The 22,548-nt window shown below is 30.9% G+C and overlaps 10 non-coding genes across 10 annotated transcripts; all 10 read right to left on the bottom strand.

Moving 5' to 3' along the window:
- Positions 1–1,332: 1,332 nt before the first annotated feature.
- On the bottom strand, positions 1,333–1,404 carry TRNAP-AGG (transfer RNA proline (anticodon AGG)). The gene has a single exon. It is a non-coding gene; the product is annotated as a tRNA-Pro (tRNA).
- A 917-nt stretch (positions 1,405–2,321) lies between these two features.
- On the bottom strand, positions 2,322–2,393 carry TRNAP-AGG (transfer RNA proline (anticodon AGG)). Its single transcript has one exon. It is a non-coding gene; the product is annotated as a tRNA-Pro (tRNA).
- Positions 2,394–4,299: 1,906 nt separating this feature from the next.
- Positions 4,300–4,371, bottom strand: TRNAP-AGG (transfer RNA proline (anticodon AGG)). The gene has a single exon. It is a non-coding gene; the product is annotated as a tRNA-Pro (tRNA).
- A 917-nt stretch (positions 4,372–5,288) lies between these two features.
- On the bottom strand, positions 5,289–5,360 carry TRNAP-AGG (transfer RNA proline (anticodon AGG)). The gene has a single exon. It is a non-coding gene; the product is annotated as a tRNA-Pro (tRNA).
- An 844-nt stretch (positions 5,361–6,204) lies between these two features.
- Positions 6,205–6,276, bottom strand: TRNAP-AGG (transfer RNA proline (anticodon AGG)). Its single transcript has one exon. It is a non-coding gene; the product is annotated as a tRNA-Pro (tRNA).
- Positions 6,277–9,171: 2,895 nt separating this feature from the next.
- Positions 9,172–9,243, bottom strand: TRNAP-AGG (transfer RNA proline (anticodon AGG)). Its single transcript has one exon. It is a non-coding gene; the product is annotated as a tRNA-Pro (tRNA).
- Positions 9,244–10,161: 918 nt separating this feature from the next.
- TRNAP-AGG (transfer RNA proline (anticodon AGG)) lies at positions 10,162–10,233 on the bottom strand. The gene has a single exon. It is a non-coding gene; the product is annotated as a tRNA-Pro (tRNA).
- Positions 10,234–14,117: 3,884 nt separating this feature from the next.
- On the bottom strand, positions 14,118–14,189 carry TRNAP-AGG (transfer RNA proline (anticodon AGG)). Its single transcript has one exon. It is a non-coding gene; the product is annotated as a tRNA-Pro (tRNA).
- A 918-nt stretch (positions 14,190–15,107) lies between these two features.
- Positions 15,108–15,179, bottom strand: TRNAP-AGG (transfer RNA proline (anticodon AGG)). Its single transcript has one exon. It is a non-coding gene; the product is annotated as a tRNA-Pro (tRNA).
- Positions 15,180–17,085: 1,906 nt separating this feature from the next.
- On the bottom strand, positions 17,086–17,157 carry TRNAP-AGG (transfer RNA proline (anticodon AGG)). Its single transcript has one exon. It is a non-coding gene; the product is annotated as a tRNA-Pro (tRNA).
- Between the last annotated feature and the right edge of the window lie 5,391 nt (positions 17,158–22,548).

The following is a 22,548-nucleotide window of genomic DNA, read 5'->3' as shown; positions in this document are numbered from 1 at the left end:
TATTCATATCTTAAGTTAATATAGATTTATTTAGGAACACTACTGTCTTCTATAGAAAAGAAATGTACAAGTCATCGAAAATGTAACCATAGAAGTCACATTTTACTAAATTTACTCACTTGAAAATCATAAAGCCAAGATTCATAAGTACCTGCAAAGAATAGTCTCATTCAGTTTGGGCACATGAGACTTTTTGAAACATTAACAAAGAATCATCCCATTAATACATAGGGATTTTGTTTTGGACAATGTTATGAGAGCTATTTTCGGAAATTGACAAAATCTAATTTGAAATGGCTAGCTTTACTGAATCAACTAAAAACAATAAGATGAAAATGACAATGAGTCATGGGCTCGTCCGGGATTTGAACCTCTCGCACCCTAAGCGAGAATCATACCCCTAGACCAACGAGCCATTTAGAAGCAAAAATTTAAGTGCATTTTTCGAATTTTTAAAAGCAAAAAGAAGTAATTATTTTAAAAATGTAATTCTGCCAAAAAGAAACTTGTAAAGTATAGAAAATATTACCTTTAACTAGATATTTTACAATGTAAACCCATTTCAATATTGCAATTTTATTATATATGATGCCTACAGTGTTTGGGTTTTTCTGGGGAATAATCAGAGAATCTATCACACTCTATGTGAGAAGAACGTTTTTAGACCAATAAGCAACACAAGAGAACATGATTTAGCTGTGTTTTGTGTCAAAATGAGACTGTTCTTTAAATACACTCCAGGTCATCTACGTTGGAGAGATTTGTTTATCTGATATGGTTCCATATGGTTGATTTTCTTACGAAGTATGCACTTATGAAAGTGTAAGTTTTTATTAATATAACATATTGTGTATGTTGAGATTTTTCTAAGCATTCACATCTGAAAATTTGAAAGCCAAGAATCACAGTACCTACAAAGTACCTACTCTTTATTAGTATAATATCTGTAAAAAATAAAGACACTCAAACGAAAGACTTTATTTATTCATATCTTAAGTTAATATAGATTTATTTAGGAACACTACTGTCTTCTATAGAAAAGAAATGTACAAGTCATCGAAAATGTAACCAAAGGAGTCACATTTTACTAAATTTACTCACTTGAAAATCATAAAGCCAAAATTCATAAGTACCTGCAAAGAATAGTCTCATTCAGTTTGGGCACATGAGACTTTTTGAAACATTAACAAAGAATCATCCCATTAATACATAGGGATTTTGTTTTGGACAATGTTATGAGAGCTATTTTCGGAAATTGACAAAATCTAATTTGAAATGGCTAGCTTTACTGAATCAACTAAAAACAATAAGATGAAAATGACAAGGAGTCATGGGCTCGTCCGGGATTTGAACCCGGTACCTCTCGCACCCTAAGCGAGAATCATACCCCTAGACCAACGAGCCATTTAGAAGCAAAAATTTAAGAGCATTTTTCGAATTTTTAAAAGCAAAAAGAAGTAATTATTTTAAAAATGTAATTCTGCCAAAAAGAAACTTGTAAAGTATAGAAAATATTACCTTTAACTAGATATTTTACAATGTAAACCCATTTCAATATTGCAATTTTATTATATATGATGCCTACTGTGTTTGGGTTTTTCTGGGGAATAATCAGAGAATCTATCACACTCTATGTGAGAAGAACGTTTTTAGACCAATAAGCAACACAAGAGAACATGATTTAGCTGTGTTTTGTGTCAAAATGAGACTGTTCTTTAAATACACTCCAGGTCAACAATGTTGGAGAGATTTGTTTATCTGATATGGTTCCATATGGTTGATTTTCTTACGAAGTATGCACTTATGAAAGTGTAAGTTTTTATTAATATAACATATTGTTGATGTTGAGATTTTTCTAAGCATTCACATCTGAAAGTTTGAAAGCAAAGAATTACAGTACCTACAAAGTATCTACTCTTAATTAGTATCATATCTGTAAATATTAAAGACACTCAAAAGAAAGACTTTATTTATTCATATCTTAAGTTAATATAGATTTATTTAGGAACACTACTGTCTTCTATAGAAAAGAAATGTACAAGTCATCGAAAATGTAACCATAGGAGTCACATTTTACTAAATTTACTCACTTGAAAATCATAAAGCCAAGATTCATAAGTATCTGCAAAGAATAGTCTCATTCAGTTTGGGCACATGAGACTTTTTGAAACATTAACTAAGAATCATCCCATTAATACATAGGGATTTTGTTTTGGACAATGTTATGAGAGCTATTTTGGGAAATTCACAAAATCTATCTTCAAATGGCTAGCTTTACTGAATCAACTAAAAACAATAAGATGAAAATGACTATAAGTCATGGGCTCGTCCGGGATTTGAACCCATGACCTCTCGCACCCTAAGCGAGAATCATACCCCTAGACCAACGAGCCATTCGGAAACATAAATTTAAGTGAGTTTTTCGAATTTTTAAAAGCAAAAAGAAGTAATTATTTTAAAAATGTAATTCTGCCAAAAAGAAACTTGTAAAGTATAGAAAATATTACCTTTAACTAGACATTTTACAATGTAAACCCATTTCAATATTGCAATTTTATTATATATGATGCCTACAGTATTTGGGTTTTTCTGGGGAATAATCAGAGAATCTATCACACTCTATGTGAGAAGAATGTTTTTAGACCAATAAGCAACACAAGAGAACATGATTTAGCTGTGTTTTGTGTCAAAATGAGACTGTTCTTTAAATACACTCCAGGTCAACAACGTTGGAGAGATTTGTTTATCTGATATGGTTCCATATGGTTGATTTTCTTACGAAGTATGCACTTATGAAAGTGTAAGTTTTTATTAATATAACATATTGTTGATGTTGAGATTTTTCTAAGCATTCACATCTGAAAGTTTGAAAGCAAAGAATCACAGTACCTACAAAGTATCTACTCTTAATTAGTATAATATCTGTAAATATTAAAGACACTCAAAAGAAAGACTTTATTTATTCATATCTTAAGTTAATATAGATTTATTTAGGAACACTACTGTCTTCTATAGAAAAGAAATGTACAAGTCATCGAAAATGTAACCATAGAAGTCACATTTTACTAAATTTACTCACTTGAAAATCATAAAGCCAAGATTCATAAGTACCTGCAAAGAATAGTCTCATTCAGTTTGGGCACATGAGACTTTTTGAAACATTAACAAAGAATCATCCCATTAATACATAGGGATTTTGTTTTGGACAATGTTATGAGAGCTATTTTCGGAAATTGACAAAATCTAATTTGAAATGGCTAGCTTTACTGAATCAACTAAAAACAATAAGATGAAAATGACAAGGAGTCATGGGCTCGTCCGGGATTTGAACCCGGTACCTCTCGCACCCTAAGCGAGAATCATACCCCTAGACCAATGAGCCATTTAGAAGCAAAAATTTAAGTGCATTTTTCGAATTTTTAAAAGCAAAAAGAAGTAATTATTTTAAAAATGTAATTCTGCCAAAAAGAAACTTGTAAAGTATAGAAAATATTACCTTTAACTAGATATTTTACAATGTAAACCCATTTCAATATTGCAATTTTATTATATATGATGCCTACAGTGTTTGGGTTTTTCTGGGGAATAATCAGAGAATCTATCACACTCTATGTGAGAAGAACGTTTTTAGACCAATAAGCAACACAAGAGAACATGATTTAGCTGTGTTTTGTGTCAAAATGAGACTGTTCTTTAAATACACTCCAGGTCAACAATGTTGGAGAGATTTGTTTATCTGATATGGTTCCATATGGTTGATTTTCTTACGAAGTATGCACTTATGAAAGTGTAAGTTTTTATTAATATAACATATTGTGTATGTTGAGATTTTTCTAAGCATTCACATCTGAAAATTTGAAAACCAAGAATCACAGTACCTACAAAGTACCTACTCTTTATTAGTATCATATCTGTAAATAATAAAGACACTCAAACGAAAGACTTTATTTATTCATATCTTAAGTTAATATAGATTTATTTAGGAACACTACTGTCTTCTATAGAAAAGAAATGTACAAGTCATCGAAAATGTAACCATAGGAGTCACATTTTACTAAATTTACTCACTTGAAAATCATAAAGCCAAGATTCATAAGTATCTGCAAAGAATAGTCTCATTCAGTTTGGGCACATGAGACTTTTTGAAACATTAACTAAGAATCATCCCATTAATACATAGGGATTTTGTTTTGGACAATGTTATGAGAGCTATTTTGGGAAATTCACAAAATCTATCTTCAAATGGCTAGCTTTACTGAATCAACTAAAAACAATAAGATGGAAATGACTATAAGTCATGGGCTCGTCCGGGATTTGAACCCATGACCTCTCGCACCCTAAGCGAGAATCATACCCCTAGACCAACGAGCCATTCGGAAACATAAATTTAAGTGAGTTTTTCGAATTTTTAAAAGCAAAAAGAAGTAATTATTTTAAAAATGTAATTCTGCCAAAAAGAAACTTGTAAAGTATAGAAAATATTACCTTTAACTAGACATTTTACAATGTAAACCCATTTCAATATTGCAATTTTATTATATATGATGCCTACAGTGTTTGGGTTTTTCTGGGGAATAATCAGAGAATCTATCACACTCTATGTGAGAAGAACGTTTTTAGACCAATAAGCAACACAAGAGAACATGATTTAGCTGTGTTTTGTGTCAAAATGAGACTGTTCTTTAAATACACTCCAGGTCAACAATGTTGGAGAGATTTGTTTATCTGATATGGTTCCATATGGTTGATTTTCTTACGAAGTATGCACTTATGAAAGTGTAAGTTTTTATTAATATAACATATTGTGTATGTTGAGATTTTTCTAAGCATTCACATCTGAAAATTTGAAAGCCAAGAATCACAGTACCTACAAAGTACCTACTCTTTATTAGTATCATATCTGTAAATAATAAAGGCACTCAAAAGAAAGACTTTATTTATTCACAACTTAAGTTAATATAGATTTATTTAGGAACACTACTGTCTTCTATAGAAAAGAAATGTACAAGTCATCGAAAATGTAACCATAGGAGTCACATTTTACTAAATTTACTCACTTGAAAATCATAAAGCCAAGATTCATAAGTACCTGCAAAGAATAGTCTCATTCAGTTTGGGCACATGAGACTTTTTGAAACATTAACAAAGAATCATCCCATTAATACATAGGGATTTTGTTTTGGACAATGTTATGAGAGCTATTTTCGGAAATTGACAAAATCTAACTTGAAATGGCTAGCTTTACTGAATCAACTAAAAACAATAAGATGAAAATGACAAGGAGTCATGGGCTCGTCCGGGATTTGAACCCGGGACCTCTCACACCCTAAGCGAGAATCATACCCCTAGACCAACGAGCCATTTAGAAGCAAAAATTTAAGTGCATTTTTCGAATTTTTAAAAGCAAAAAGAAGTAATTATTTTAAAAATGTAATTCTGCCAAAAAGAAACTTGTAAAGTATAGAAAATATTACCTTTAACTAGATATTTTACAATGTAAACCCATTTCAATATTGCAATTTTATTATATATGATGCCTACAGTGTTTGGGTTTTTCTGGGGAATAATCAGAGAATCTATCACACTCTATGTGAGAAGAACGTTTTTAGACCAATAAGCAACACAAGAGAACATGATTTAGCTGTGTTTTGTGTCAAAATGAGACTGTTCTTTAAATACACTCCAGGTCATCTACGTTGGAGAGATTTGTTTATCTGATATGGTTCCATATGGTTAATTTTCTTACGAAGTATGCACTTATGAAAGTGTAAGTTTTTATTAATATAACATATTGTGTATGTTGAGATTTTTCTAAGCATTCACATCTGAAAATTTGAAAGCCAAGAATCACAGTACCTACAAAGTACCTACTCTTTATTAGTATCATATCTGTAAATAATAAAGACACTCAAACGAAAGACTTTATTTATTCATATCTTAAGTTAATATAGATTTATTTAGGAATTTACTCACTTGAAAATCATAAAGCCAAGATTCATAAGTACCTGCAAAGAATAGTCTCATTCAGTTTGGGCACATGAGACTTTTTGAAACATTAACAAAGAATCATCCCATTAATACATAGGGATTTTGTTTTGGACAATGTTATGAGAGCTATTTTCGGAAATTGACAAAATCTAATTTGAAATGGCTAGCTTTACTAAATCAACTAAAAACAATAAGATGAAAATGACAAGGAGTCATGGGCTCGTCCGGGATTTGAACCCGGGACCTCTCGCACCCTAAGCGAGAATCATACCCCTAGACCAACGAGCCATTTAGAAGCAAAAATTTAAGTGCATTTTTCGAATTTTTAAAAGCAAAAAGAAGTAATTATTTTAAAAATGTAATTCTGCCAAAAAGAAACTTGTAAAGTATAGAAAATATTACCTTTAACTAGATATTTTACAATGTAAACCCATTTCAATATTGCAATTTTATTATATATGATGCCTACAGTGTTTGGGTTTTTCTGGGGAATAATCAGAGAATCTATCACACTCTATGTGAGAAGAACGTTTTTAGACCAATAAGCAACACAAGAGAACATGATTTAGCTGTGTTTTGTGTCAAAATGAGACTGTTCTTTAAATACACTCCAGGTCAACAACGTTGGAGAGATTTGTTTATCTGATATGGTTCCATATGGTTGATTTTCTTACGAAGTATGCACTTATGAAAGTGTAAGTTTTTATTAATATAACATATTGTTGATGTTGAGATTTTTCTAAGCATTCACATCTGAAAGTTTGAAAGCAAAGAATCACAGTACCTACAAAGTATCTACTCTTAATTAGTATCATATCTGTAAATATTAAAGACACTCAAAAGAAAGACTTTATTTATTCATATCTTAAGTTAATATAGATTTATTTAGGAACACTACTGTCTTCTATAGAAAAGAAATGTACAAGTCATCGAAAATGTAACCATAGGAGTCACATTTTACTAAATTTACTCACTTGAAAATCATAAAGCCAAGATTCATAAGTACCTGCAAAGAATAGTCTCATTCAGTTTGGGCACATGAGACTTTTTGAAACATTAACAAAGAATCATCCCATTAATACATAGTGATTTTGTTTTGGACAATGTTATGAGAGCTATTTTCGGAAATTGACAAAATCTAATTTGAAATGGCTAGCTTTACTGAATCAAATAAAAACAATAAGATGAAAATGACAAGGAGTCATGGGCTCGTCTGGGATTTGAACCTGGGACCTCTCGCACCCTAAGTGAGAATCATACCCCTAGACCAACGAGCCATTTAGAAGCAAAAATTTAAGTGCATTTTTCGAATTTTTAAAAGCAAAAAGAAGTAATTATTTTAAAAATGTAATTCTGCCAAAAAGAAACTTGTAAAGTATAGAAAATATTACCTTTAACTAGATATTTTACAATGTAAACCCATTTCAATATTGCAATTTTATTATATATGATGCCTACAATGTTTGGGTTTTCTGGGGAATAATCAGAGAATCTATCACAGTCTATGTGAGAAGAACGTTTTTAGACCAATAAGCAACACAAGAGAACATGATTTAGCTGTGTTTTGTGTCAAAATGAGACTGTTCTTTAAATACACTCCAGGTCAACAACGTTGGAGAGATTTGTTTATCTGATATGGTTCCATATGGTTGATTTTCTTACGAAGTATGCACTTATGAAAGTGTAAGTTTTTATTAATATAACATATTGTTGATGTTGAGATTTTTCTAAGCATTCACATCTGAAAGTTTGAAAGCAAAGAATCACAGTACCTACAAAGTATCTACTCTTAATTAGTATCATATCTGTAAATATTAAAGATACTCAAAAGAAAGACTTTATTTATTCATATCTTAAGTTAATATAGATTTATTTAGGAACACTACTGTCTTCTATAGAAAAGAAATGTACAAGTCATCGAAAATGTAACCATAGGAGTCACATTTTACTAAATTTACTCACTTGAAAATCATAAAGCCAAGATTCATAAGTACCTGCAAAGAATAGTCTCATTCAGTTTGGGCACATGAGACTTTTTGAAACATTAACTAAGAATCATCCCATTAATACATAGGGATTTTGTTTTGGACAATGTTATGAGAGCTATTTTTGGAAATTGACAAAATCTAACTTGAAATGGCTAGCTTTACTGAATCATCTAAAAACAATAAGATGAAAATGACAAGGAGTCATGGGCTCGTCCATCATTTGAACCCGGGACCTCTTGCACCCTAAGCGAGAATCATACCCCTAGACCAACGAGCCATTCAGAAACAATATTTTAAGTGCGTTTTTCGAATTTTTAAAAGCAAAAAGAAGTAATTATTTTAAAAATGTAATTCTGCCAAAAAGAAACTTGTAAAGTATAGAAAATATTACCTTTAACTAGATATTTTACAATGTAAAACCCATTTCAATATTGCAATTTTATTATATATGATGCCTACAATGTTTGGGTTTTTCTGGGGAATAATCAGAGAATCTATCACACTCTATGTGAGAAGTACGTTTTTAGACCAATAAGCAACACAAGAGAACATGATTTAGCTGTGTTTTGTGTCAAAATGAGACTGTTCTTTAAATACACTCCAGGTCAACAACGTTGGAGAGATTTGTTTATCTGATATGGTTCCATATGGTTGATTTTCTTACGAAGTATGCACTTATGAAAGTGTAAGTTTTTATTAATATAACATATTGTTGATGTTGAGATTTTTCTAAGCATTCACATCTGAAAGTTTGAAAGAAAAGAATCACAGTACCTACAAAGTATCTACTCTTAATTAGTATCATATCTGTAAATATTAAAGACACTCAAAAGAAAGACTTTATTTATTCATATCTTAAGTTAATATAGATTTATTTAGGAACACTACTGTCTTCTATAGAAAAGAAATGTACAAGTCATCGAAAATGTAACCATAGGAGTCACATTTTACTAAATTTACTCACTTGAAAATCATAAAGCCAAGATTCATAAGTACCTGCAAAGAATAGTCTCATTCAGTTTGGGCACATGAGACTTTTTGAAACATTAACTAAGAATCATCCCATTAATACATAGGGATTTTGTTTTGGACAATGTTATGAGAGCTATTTTTGGAAATTGACAAAATCTAACTTGAAATGGCTAGCTTTACTGAATCAACTAAAAACAATAAGATGAAAATGACAAGGAGTCAAGGGCTCGTCCAGGATTTGAACCCAGGACCTCTTGCACCCTAAGCAAGAATCATACCCCTAGACCAACGAGCCATTCAGAAACAATATTTTAAATGCGTTTTTCGAATTTTTAAAAGCAAAAAGAAGTAATTATTTTAAAAATGTAATTCTGCCAAAAAGAAACTTGTAAAGTATAGAAAATATTACCTTTAACTAGATATTTTACAATGTAAAACCCATTTCAATATTGCAATTTTATTATATATGATGCCTACAATGTTTGGGTTTTTCTGGGGAATAATCAGAGAATCTATCACACTCTATGTGAGAAGTACGTTTTTAGACCAATAAGCAACACAAGAGAACATGATTTAGCTGTGTTTTGTGTCAAAATGAGACTGTTCTTTAAATACACTCCAGGTCAACAACGTTGGAGAGATTTGTTTATCTGATATGGTTCCATATGGTTGATTTTCTTACGAAGTATGCACTTATGAAAGTGTAAGTTTTTATTAATATAACATATTGTTGATGTTGAGATTTTTCTAAGCATTCACATCTGAAAGTTTGAAAGCAAAGAATCACAGTACCTACAAAGTACCTACTCTTTATTAGTATCATATCTGTAAATAATAAAGACACCCAAACGAAAGACTTTATTTATTCATATCTTAAGTTAATATAGATTTATTTAGGAACACTACTGTCTTCTATAGAAAAGAAATGTACAAGTCATCGAAAATGTAACCATAGGAGTCACATTTTACTAAATTTACTCACTTGAAAATCATAAAGCCAAGATTCATAAGTACCTGCTAAGAATAGTCTCATTCAGTTTGGGCACATGAGACTTTTTGAAACATTAACAAAGAATCATCCCATTAATACATAGGGATTTTGTTTTGGACAATGTTATGAGAGCTATTTTCGGAAATTGACAAAATCTAATTTGAAATGGCTAGCTTTACTGAATCAACTAAAAACAATAAGATGAAAATGACAAAGAGTCATGGGCTCGTCCGGGATTTGAACCCGGGACCTCTCGCACCCTAAGCGAGAATCATACCCCTAGACCAACGAGCCATTTAGAAGCAAAAATTTAAGTGCATTTTTCGAATTTTTAAAAGCAAAAAGAAGTAATTATTTTAAAAATGTAATTCTGCCAAAAAGAAACTTGTAAAGTATAGAAAATATTACCTTTAACTAGATATTTTACAATGTAAACCCATTTCAATATTGCAATTTTATTATATATGATGCCTACAGTGTTTGGGTTTTTCTGGGGAATAATCAGAGAATCTATCACACTCTATGTGAGAAGAACGTTTTTAGATCAATAAGCAACACAAGAGAACATGATTTAGCTGTGTTTTGTGTCAAAATGAGACTGTTCTTTAAATACACTCCAGGTCAACAACGTTGGAGAGATTTGTTTATCTGATATGGTTCCATATGGTTGATTTTCTTACGAAGTATGCACTTATGAAAGTGTAAGTTTTTATTAATATAACATATTGTTGATGTTGAGATTTTTCTAAGCATTCACATCTGAAAGTTTGAAAGCAAAGAATCACAGTACCTACAAAGTATCTACTCTTAATTATTATCATATCTGTAAATATTAAAGACACTCAAAAGAAAGACTTTATTTATTCATATCTTAAGTTAATATAGATTTATTTAGGAACACTACTGTCTTCTATAGAAAAGAAATGTACAAGTCATCGAAAATGTAACCATAGGAGTCACATTTTACTAAATTTACTCACTTGAAAATCATAAAGCCAAGATTCATAAGTACCTGCAAAGAATAGTCTCATTCAGTTTGGGCACATGAGACTTTTTGAAACATTAACAAAGAATCATCCCATTAATACATAGGGATTTTGTTTTGGACAATGTTATGAGAGCTATTTTTGGAAATTGACAAAATCTAACTTGAAATGGCTAGCTTTACTGAATCAACTAAAAACAATAAGATGAAAATGACAAGGAGTCAAGGGCTCGTCCAGGATTTGAACCCTGGACCTCTTGCGCCCTAAGCGAGAATCATACCCCTAGACCAACGAGCCATTCAGAAATAATATTTTAAGTGCGTTTTTCGAATTTTTAAAAGCAAAAAGAAGTAATTATTTTAAAAATGTAATTCTGCCAAAAAGAAACTTGTAAAGTATAGAAAAAATTACCTTTAACTAGACATTTTACAATGTAAACCCATTTCAATATTGCAATTTTATTATATATGATGCCTACAGTGTTTGGGTTTTTCTGGGGAATAATCAGAGAATCTATCAAACTCTATGTGAGAAGTACGTTTTTAGACCAATAAGCAGCACAAGAGAACATGATGTAGCTGTGTTTTGTGACAAAATGAGACTGTTCTTTAAATACACTCCAGGTGATCTACGTTGGAGAGATTTGTTTATCTGATATGGTTCCATATGGTTGATTTTCTTACGAAGTATGCACTTATGAAAGTGTAAGTTTTTATTAATATAACATATTGTGTATGTTGAGATTTTTCTAAGCATTCACATCTGAAAATTTGAAAGCCAAGAAACACAGTACCTACAAAGTACCTACTCTTTATTAGTATCATATCTGTAAATAATAAAGACACTCAAACGAAAGACTTTATTTATTCATATCTTAAGTTAATATAGATTTATTTAGGAACACTACTGTCTTCTATAGAAAAGAAATGTACAAGTCATCGAAAATGTAACCATAGGAGTCACATTTTACTAAATTTACTCACTTGAAAATCATAAAGCCAAGATTCATAAGTACCTGCAAAGATTAGTCTCATTCAGTTTGGGCACATGAGACTTTTTGAAACATTAACAAAGAATCATCCCATTAATACATAGGGATTTTGTTTTGAACAATGTTATGAGAGCTATTTTTGGAAATTGACAAAATCTAACTTGAAATGGCTAGCTTTACTGAATCAACTAAAAACAATAAGATGAAAATGACAAGGAGTCAAGGGCTTGTCCAGGATTTGAACCCGGGACCTCTTGCACCCTAAGCGAGAATCATACCCCTAGACCAACAAGCCATTTAGAAGCAAAAATTTAAGTGCATTTTTCGAATTTTTAAAAGCAAAAAAAAGTAATTATTTTAAAAATGTAATTCTGCCAAAAAGAAACTTGTAAAGTATAGAAAATATTACCTTTAACTAGATATTTTACAATGTAAACCCATTTCAATATTGCAATTTTATTATATATGATGAATACAGTGTTTGGGTTTTTCTGGGGAATAATCAGAGAATCTATCACACTCTATGTGAGAAGAACGTTTTTAGACCAATAAGCAACACAAGAGAACATGATTTAGCTGTGTTTTGTGTCAAAATGAGACTGTTCTTTAAATACACTCCAGGTCAACAACGTTGGAGAGATTTGTTTATCTGATATGGTTCCATATGGTTGATTTTCTTACGAAGTATGCACTTATGAAAGTGTAAGTTTTTATTAATATAACATATTGTTGATGTTGAGATTTTTCTAAGCATTCACATCTGAAAGTTTGAAAGCAAAGAATCACAGTACCTACAAAGTATCTACTCTTAATTAGTATCATATCTGTAAATATTAAAGACACTCAAAAAAAAGACTTTATTTATTCATATCTTAAGTTAATATAGATTTATTTAGGAACACTACTGTCTTCTATAGAAAAGAAATGTACAAGTCATCGAAAATGTAACCATAGGAGTCACATTTTACTAAATTTACTCACTTGAAAATCATAAAGCCAAGATTCATAAGTACCTGCAAAGAATAGTCTCATTCAGTTTGGGCACATGAGACTTTTTTAAACATTAACTAAGAATCATCCCATTAATACATAGGGATTTTGTTTTGGACAATGTTATGAGAGCTATTTTTGGAAATTGACAAAATCTAACTTGAAATGGCTAGCTTTACTGAATCATCTAAAAACAATAAGATGAAAATGACAAGGAGTCATGGGCTCGTCCAGGATTTGAACGCGGGACCTCTTGCACCCTAAGCGAGAATCATACCCCTAGACCAACGAGCCATTCAGAAACAATATTTTAAGTGCGTTTTTCGAATTTTTAAAAGCAAAAAGAAGTAATTATTTTAAAAATGTAATTCTGCCAAAAAGAAACTTGTAAAGTATAGAAAATATTACCTTTAACTAGACATTTTACAATGTAAACCCATTTCAATATTGCAATTTTATTATATATGATGCCTACAGTGTTTGGGTTTTTCTGGGGAATAATCAGAGAATCTATCACACTCTATGTGAGAAATACGTTTTTAGACCAATAAGCAGCACAAGACAACATGATGTAGCTGTGTTTTGTGTCAAAATGAGACTGTTCTTTAAATACACTCCAGGTCATCTACGTTGGAGAGATTTGTTTATCTGATATGGTTCCATATGGTTGATTTTCTTACGAAGTATGCACTTATGAAAGTGTAAGTTTTTATTAATATAACATATTGTTGATGTTGAGATTTTTCTAAGCATTCACATCTGAAAGTTTGAAAGAAAAGAATCACAGTACCTACAAAGTATCTACTCTTAATTAGTATCATATCTGTAAATATTAAAGACACTCAAAAGAAAGACTTTATTTATTCATATCTTAAGTTAATATAGATTTATTTAGGAACACTACTGTCTTCTATAGAAAAGAAATGTACAAGTCATCGAAAATGTAACCATAGGAGTCACATTTTACTAAATTTACTCACTTGAAAATCATAAAGCCAAGATTCATAAGTACCTGCAAAGAATAGTCTCATTCAGTTTGGGCACATGAGACTTTTTGAAACATTAACTAAGAATCATCCCATTAATACATAGGGATTTTGTTTTGGACAATGTTATGAGAGCTATTTTTGGAAATTGACAAAATCTAACTTGAAATGGCTAGCTTTACTGAATCAACTAAAAACAATAAGATGAAAATGACAAGGAGTCAAGGGCTCGTCCAGGATTTGAACCCAGGACCTCTTGCACCCTAAGCAAGAATCATACCCCTAGACCAACGAGCCATTCAGAAACAATATTTTAAATGCGTTTTTCGAATTTTTAAAAGCAAAAAGAAGTAATTATTTTAAAAATGTAATTCTGCCAAAAAGAAACTTGTAAAGTATAGAAAATATTACCTTTAACTAGATATTTTACAATGTAAAACCCATTTCAATATTGCAATTTTATTATATATGATGCCTACAATGTTTGGGTTTTTCTGGGGAATAATCAGAGAATCTATCACACTCTATGTGAGAAGTACGTTTTTAGACCAATAAGCAACACAAGAGAACATGATTTAGCTGTGTTTTGTGTCAAAATGAGACTGTTCTTTAAATACACTCCAGGTCAACAACGTTGGAGAGATTTGTTTATCTGATATGGTTCCATATGGTTGATTTTCTTACGAAGTATGCACTTATGAAAGTGTAAGTTTTTATTAATATAACATATTGTTGATGTTGAGATTTTTCTAAGCATTCACATCTGAAAGTTTGAAAGCAAAGAATCACAGTACCTACAAAGTACCTACTCTTTATTAGTATCATATCTGTAAATAATAAAGACACCCAAACGAAAGACTTTATTTATTCATATCTTAAGTTAATATAGATTTATTTAGGAACACTACTGTCTTCTATAGAAAAGAAATGTACAAGTCATCGAAAATGTAACCATAGGAGTCACATTTTACTAAATTTACTCACTTGAAAATCATAAAGCCAAGATTCATAAGTACCTGCTAAGAATAGTCTCATTCAGTTTGGGCACATGAGACTTTTTGAAACATTAACAAAGAATCCTCCCATTAATACATAGGGATTTTGTTTTGGACAATGTTATGAGAGCTATTTTCGGAAATTGACAAAATCTAATTTGAAATGGCTAGCTTTACTGAATCAACTAAAAACAATAAGATGAAAATGACAAAGAGTCATTGGCTCGTCCGGGATTTGAACCCGGGACCTCTCGCACCCTAAGCGAGAATCATACCCCTAGACCAACGAGCCATTTAGAAGCAAAAATTTAAGTGCATTTTTCGAATTTTTAAAAGCAAAAAGAAGTAATTATTTTAAAAATGTAATTCTGCCAAAAAGAAACTTGTAAAGTATAGAAAATATTACCTTTAACTAGATATTTTACAATGTAAACCCATTTCAATATTGCAATTTTATTATATATGATGCCTACAGTGTTTGGGTTTTTCTGGGGAATAATCAGAGAATCTATCACACTCTATGTGAGAAGAATGTTTTTAGACCAATAAGCAACACAAGAGAACATGATTTAGCTGTGTTTTGTGTCAAAATGAAACTGTTCTTTAAATACACTCCAGGTCAACAACGTTGGAGAGATTTGTTTATCTGATATGGTTCCATATGGTTGATTTTCTTACGAAGTATGCACTTATGAAAGTGTAAGTTTTTATTAATATAACATATTGTTGATGTTGAGATTTTTCTAAGCATTCACATCTGAAAGTTTGAAAGCAAAGAATCACAGTACCTACAAAGTATTTACTCTTAATTAGTATCATATCTGTAAATATTAAAGACACTCAAAAGAAAGACTTTATTTATTCATATCTTAAGTTAATATAGATTTATTTAGGAACACTACTGTCTTCTATAGAAAAGAAATGTACAAGTCATCGAAAATGTAACCATAGGAGTCACATTTTACTAAATTTACTCACTTGAAAATCATAAAGCCAAGATTCATAAGTACCTGCAAAGAATAGTCTCATTCAGTTTGGGCACATGAGACTTTTTTAAACATTAACTAAGAATCATCCCATTAATACATAGGGATTTTGTTTTGGACAATGTTATGAGAGCTATTTTTGGAAATTGACAAAATCTAACTTGAAATGGCTAGCTTTACTGAATCATCTAAAAACAATAAGATGAAAATGACAAGGAGTCATGGGCTCGTCCAGGATTTGAACCCGGGACCTCTTGCACCCTAAGCGAGAATCATACCCCTAGACCAACGAGCCATTCAGAAACAATATTTTAAGTGCGTTTTTCGAATTTTTAAAAGCAAAAAGAAGTAATTATTTTAAAAATGTAATTCTGCCAAAAAGAAACTTGTAAAGTATAGAAAATATTACCTTTAACTAGACATTTTACAATGTAAACCCATTTCAATATTGCAATTTTATTATATATGATGCCTACAGTGTTTGGGTTTTTCTGGGGAATAATCAGAGAATCTATCACACTCTATGTGAGAAGAATGTTTTTAGACCAATAAGCAACACAAGAGAACATGATTTAGCTGTGTTTTGTGTCAAAATGAGACTGTTCTTTAAATACACTCCAGGTCAACAACGTTGGAGAGATTTGTTTATCTGATATGGTTCCATATGGTTGATTTTCTTACGAAGTATGCACTTATGAAAGTGTAAGTTTTTATTAATATAACATATTGTTGATGTTGAGATTTTTCTAAGCATTCACATCTGAAAGTTTGAAAGCAAAGAATCACAGTACCTACAAAGTATCTACTCTTAATTAGTATCATATCTGTAAATATTAAAGACACTCAAAAGAAAGACTTTATTTATTCATATCTTAAGTTAATATAGATTTATTTAGGAACACTACTGTCTTCTATAGAAAAGAAATGTACAAGTCATCGAAAATGTAACCATAGGAGTCACATTTTACTAAATTTACTCACTTGAAAATCATAAAGCCAAGATTCATAAGTACCTGCAAAGAATAGTCTCATTCAGTTTGGGCACATGAGACTTTTTTAAACATTAACTAAGAATCATCCCATTAATACATAGGGATTTTGTTTTGGACAATGTTATGAGAGCTATTTTTGGAAATTGACAAAATCTAACTTGAAATGGCTAGCTTTACTGAATCATCTAAAAACAATAAGATGAAAATGACAAGGAGTCATGGGCTCGTCCAGGATTTGAACCCGGGACCTCTTGCACCCTAAGCAAGAATCATACCCCTAGACCAACGAGCCATTCAGAAACAATATTTTAAGTGCGTTTTTCGAATTTTTAAAAGCAAAAAGAAGTAATTATTTTAAAAATGTAATTCTGCCAAAAAGAAACTTGTAAAGTATAGAAAATATTACCTTTAACTAGACATTTTACAATGTAAACCCATTTCAATATTGCAATTTTATTATATATGATGCCTACAGTGTTTGGGTTTTTCTGGGGAATAATCAGAGAATCTATCACACTCTATGTGAGAAGAACGTTTTTAGACCAATAAGCAACACAAGAGAACATGATTTAGCTGTGTTTTGTTTAAAAATGAGACTGTTCTTTAAATACACTCCAGGTCAACAACGTTGGAGAGATTTGTTTATCTGATATGGTTCCATATGGTTGATTTTCTTACGAAGTATGCACTTATGAAAGTGTAAGTTTTTATTAATATAACATATTGTTGATGTTGAGATTTTTCTAAGCATTCACATCTGAAAGTTTGAAAGCAAAGAATCACAGTACCTACAAAGTATCTACTCTTAATTAGTATCATATCTGTAAATATTAAAGACACTCAAAAGAAAGACTTTATTTATTCATATCTTAAGTTAATATAGATTTATTTAGGAACACTACTGTCTTCTATAGAAAAGAAATGTACAAGTCATCGAAAATGTAACCATAGGAGTCACATTTTACTAAATTTACTCAATTGAAAATCATAAAGGCAAGATTCATAAGTACCTGCAAAGAATAGTCTCATTCAGTTTGGGCACATGAGACTTTTTTAAACATTAACTAAGAATCATCCCATTAATACATAGGGATTTTGTTTTGGACAATGTTATGAGAGCTATTTTTGGAAATTGACAAAATCTAACTTGAAATGGCTAGCTTTACTGAATCATCTAAAAACAATAAGATGAAAATGACAAGGAGTCAAGGGCTCGTCCAGGATTTGAACCCGGGACCTCTTGCACCCTAAGCGAGAATGATATACCTAGACCAACGAGCCATTCAGAAACAATATTTTAAGTGCGTTTTTCGAATTTTTAAAAGCAAAAAGAATTAATTATTTTAAAAATGTAATTCTGCCAAAAAGAAACTTGTAAAGTATAGAAAATATTACCTTTAACTAGACATTTTACAATGTAAACCCATTTCAATATTGCAATTTTATTATATATGATGCCTACAGTGTTTGGGTTTTTCTGGGGAATAATCAGAGAATCTATCACACTCTATGTGAGAAGTACGTTTTTAGACCAATAAGCAGCACAAGAGAACATGATGTAGCTGTGTTTTGTGTCAAAATGAGACTGTTCTTTAAATACACTCCAGGTCATCTACGTTGGAGAGATTTGTTTATCTGATATGGTTCCATATGGTTGATTTTCTTACGAAGTATGCACTTATGAAAGTGTAAGTTTTTATTAATATAACATATTGTTGATGTTGAGATTTTTCTAAGCATTCACATCTGAAAATTTGAAAGCCAAGAATCACAGTACCTACAAAGTACCTACTCTTTATTAGTATCATATCTGTAAATAATAAAGACACTCAAACGAAAGAATTTATTTATTCATATCTTAAGTTAATATAGATTTATTTAGGAACACTACTGTCTTCTATAGAAAAGAAATGTACAAGTCATCGAAAATGTAACCATAGGAGTCACATTTTACTAAAATTACTCACTTGAAAATCATAAAGCCAAGATTCATAAGTACCTGCAAAGAATAGTCTCATTCAGTTTGGGCACATGAGACTTTTTGAAACATTAACTAAGAATCATCCCATTAATACATAGGGATTTTGTTTTGGACAATGTTATGAGAGCTATTTTCGGAAATTGACAAAATCTAACTTGAAATGGCTAGCTTTACTGAATCAACTAAAAACAATAAGATGAAAATAACAAGGAGTCATGGGCTCGTCTGGGATTTGAACCCGGGCCCTTTCGCACCCTAAGTGAGAATCATACCCCTAGACCAACAAGCCATTCGGATGCAAAGATTTAAGTGCGTTTTTCGAATTTTTAAAAGCATAAAGAAGTAATTATTTTAAAAAATTTAATTCTGACAAAAAGAAACTTGTAAAGTATAGAAAATATTCCCTTTAACTAGACATTTTACAATGTAAACCCATTTCAATATTGCAATTTTATTATATATGATGCCTACAGTGTTTGGGTTTTTCTGGGGAATAATCAGAGAATCTATCACACTCTATGTGAGAAGAACGTTTTTAGACCAATAAGCAACACAAGAGAACATGATTTAACTGTGTTTTGTGTCGAAATGAGACTGTTCTTTAAATACACTCCAGGTCATCTACGTTGGAGAGATTTGTTTATCTGATATGGTTCCATATGGTTGATTTTCTTACGAAGTATGCACTTATAAAAGTGTAAGTTTTTATTAATATAACATATTGTTGATGTTGAGATTTTTCTAAGCATTCACATCTGAAAATTTGAAAGCCAAGAATCACAGTACCTACAAAGTACCTACTCTTTATTAGTATCATATCTGTAAATAATAAAGACACTCAAACGAAAGACTTTATTTATTCATATCTTAAGATAATATAGATTTATTTAGGAACACTACTGTCTTCTATAGAAAAGAAATGTGCAAGTCATTGAAAATGTAACCATAGGAGTCACATTTTACTAAATTTACTCACTTGAATGTCATAAAGCCAAGATTCATAAGTACCTGCAAAGAATAGTCTCATTCAGTTTGGGCACATAAGACTTTTTGAAACATTAACTAAGAATCATCCCATTAATACATAGGGATTTTGTTTTGGACAATGTTATGAGAGCTTTTTTTGGAAATTAACAAAATCTAACTTCAAATGGCTAGCTTTACTGAATCAACTAAAAACAATAAGATGAAGATGACTTTAAGTCATGGGCTCGTCCGGGATTTGAACCTGGGACCTGTCACACCCTAATCGAGAATCATACTCCTAGACCAACGAGACATTCAGAAGCGAAGTTTTAAGTGCGGTTTTCGAATTTTTAAAAGCAAAAAGAAGTAATTATTTAAAAAAATTTATTCTGACAAAAAGAAACTTGTAAAGTAGAGAAAATATTACCTTTAACTAGACATTTTACAATGTAAACCCATTTCAATATTGCAATTTTATTATATATAATGCCTACAGTGTTTTGATTTTTCTGGGGAATAATCAGAGAATCTATCACACTCTTTGTGAGAAGTACGTTTTTAGACCAATAAGCAACACAAGAGAACATGATTTAGCTGTGTTTTGTGTCAAAATGAGACTGTTCTTTAAATATACTCCAGGTCATCTACGTTGGAGAGATTTGTTTATCTGATATGGTTCCATATGGTTGATTTTCTTGCAAAGTATGCACTTATGAAAGTGTAAGTTTTTATTAATATAACATATTGTTGATGTTGAGATTTTTCTAAGCATTCACATCTGAAAATTTGAAAGCCAAGAATCACAGTACCTACAAAGTACCTACTCTTTATTAGTATCATATCTGTAAATAATAAAGACACTCAAAAGAAAGACTTTATTTATTCATATCTTAAGTTAATATAGATTTATTTAGGAACACTACTGTCTTCTATAGAAAGGAAATGTACAAGTCATCGAAAATGTAACCATAGGAGTCACATTTTACTAAATTTACTCACTTGAAAATCATAAAGCCAAGATTCATAAGTACCTGCAAAGAATAGTCTCATTCAGTTTGGGCACATGAGACTTTTTTAAACATTAACTAAGAATCATCCCATTAATACATAGGGATTTTGTTTTGGACAATGTTATGAGAGCTATTTTTGGAAATTGACAAAATCTAACTTGAAATGGCTAGCTTTACTGAATCATCTAAAAACAATAAGATGAAAATGACAAGGAGTCATGGGCTCGTCCAGGATTTGAACCCGGGACCTCTTGCACCCTAAGCGAGAATCATACCCCTAGACCAACGAGCCATTCAGAAACAATATTTTAAGTGCGTTTTTCGAATTTTTAAAAGCAAAAAGAAGTAATTATTTTAAAAATGTAATTCTGCCAAAAAGAAACTTGTAAAGTATAGAAAATATTACCTTTAACTAGACATTTTACAATGTAAACCCATTTCAATATTGCAATTTTATTATATATGATGCCTACAGTGTTTGGGTTTTTCTGGGGAATAATCAGAGAATCTATCACACTCTATGTGAGAAGAACGTTTTTAGACCAATAAGCAACACAAGAGAACATGATTTAGCTGTGTTTTGTTTAAAAATGAGACTGTTCTTTAAATACACTCCAGGTCAACAACGTTGGAGAGATTTGTTTATCTGATATGGTTCCATATGGTTGATTTTCTTACGAAGTATGCACTTATGAAAGTGTAAGTTTTTATTAATTTAACATATTGTTGATGTTGAGATTTTTCTAAGCATTCACATCTGAAAGTTTGAAAGCAAAGAATCACAGTACCTACAAAGTATCTACTCTTAATTAGTATCATATCTGTAAATATTAAAGACACTCAAAAGAAAGACTTTATTTATTCATATCTTAAGTTAATATAGATTTATTTAGGAACACTACTGTCTTCTATAGAAAAGAAATGTACAAGTCATCGAAAATGTAACCATAGGAGTCACATTTTACTAAATTTACTCAATTGAAAATCATAAAGGCAAGATTCATAAGTACCTGCAAAGAATAGTCTCATTCAGTTTGGGCACATGAGACTTTTTTAAACATTAACTAAGAATCATCCCATTAATACATAGGGATTTTGTTTTGGACAATGTTATGAGAGCTATTTTTGGAAATTGACAAAATCTAACTTGAAATGGCTAGCTTTACTGAATCATCTAAAAACAATAAGATGAAAAAGACAAGGAGTCAAGGGCTCGTCCAGGATTTGAACCCAGGACCTCTTGCACCCTAAGCGAGAATGATATACCTAGACCAACGAGCCATTCAGAAACAATATTTTAAGTGCGTTTTTCGAATTTTTAAAAGCAAAAAGAATTAATTATTTTAAAAATGTAATTCTGCCAAAAAGAAACTTGTAAAGTATAGAAAATATTACCTTTAACTAGACATTTTACAATGTAAACCCATTTGAATATTGCAATTTTATTATATATGATGCCTACAGTGTTTGGGTTTTTCTGGGGAATAATCAGAGAATCTATCACACTCTATGTGAGAAGTACGTTTTTAGACCAATAAGCAGCACAAGAGAACATGATGTAGCTGTGTTTTGTGTCAAAATGAGACTGTTCTTTAAATACACTCCAGGTCATCTACGTTGGAGAGATTTGTTTATCTGATATGGTTCCATATGGTTGATTTTCTTACGAAGTATGCACTTATGAAAGTGTAAGTTTTTATTAATATAACATATTGTTGATGTTGAG

The sequence above is a fragment of the Mixophyes fleayi genome, chromosome 1, assembly GCF_038048845.1.
Source record: "Mixophyes fleayi isolate aMixFle1 chromosome 1, aMixFle1.hap1, whole genome shotgun sequence".
Classification (NCBI taxonomy): domain Eukaryota; kingdom Metazoa; phylum Chordata; class Amphibia; order Anura; family Limnodynastidae; genus Mixophyes; species Mixophyes fleayi.
This window is presented reverse-complemented; position numbering and strand designations above follow the sequence as displayed.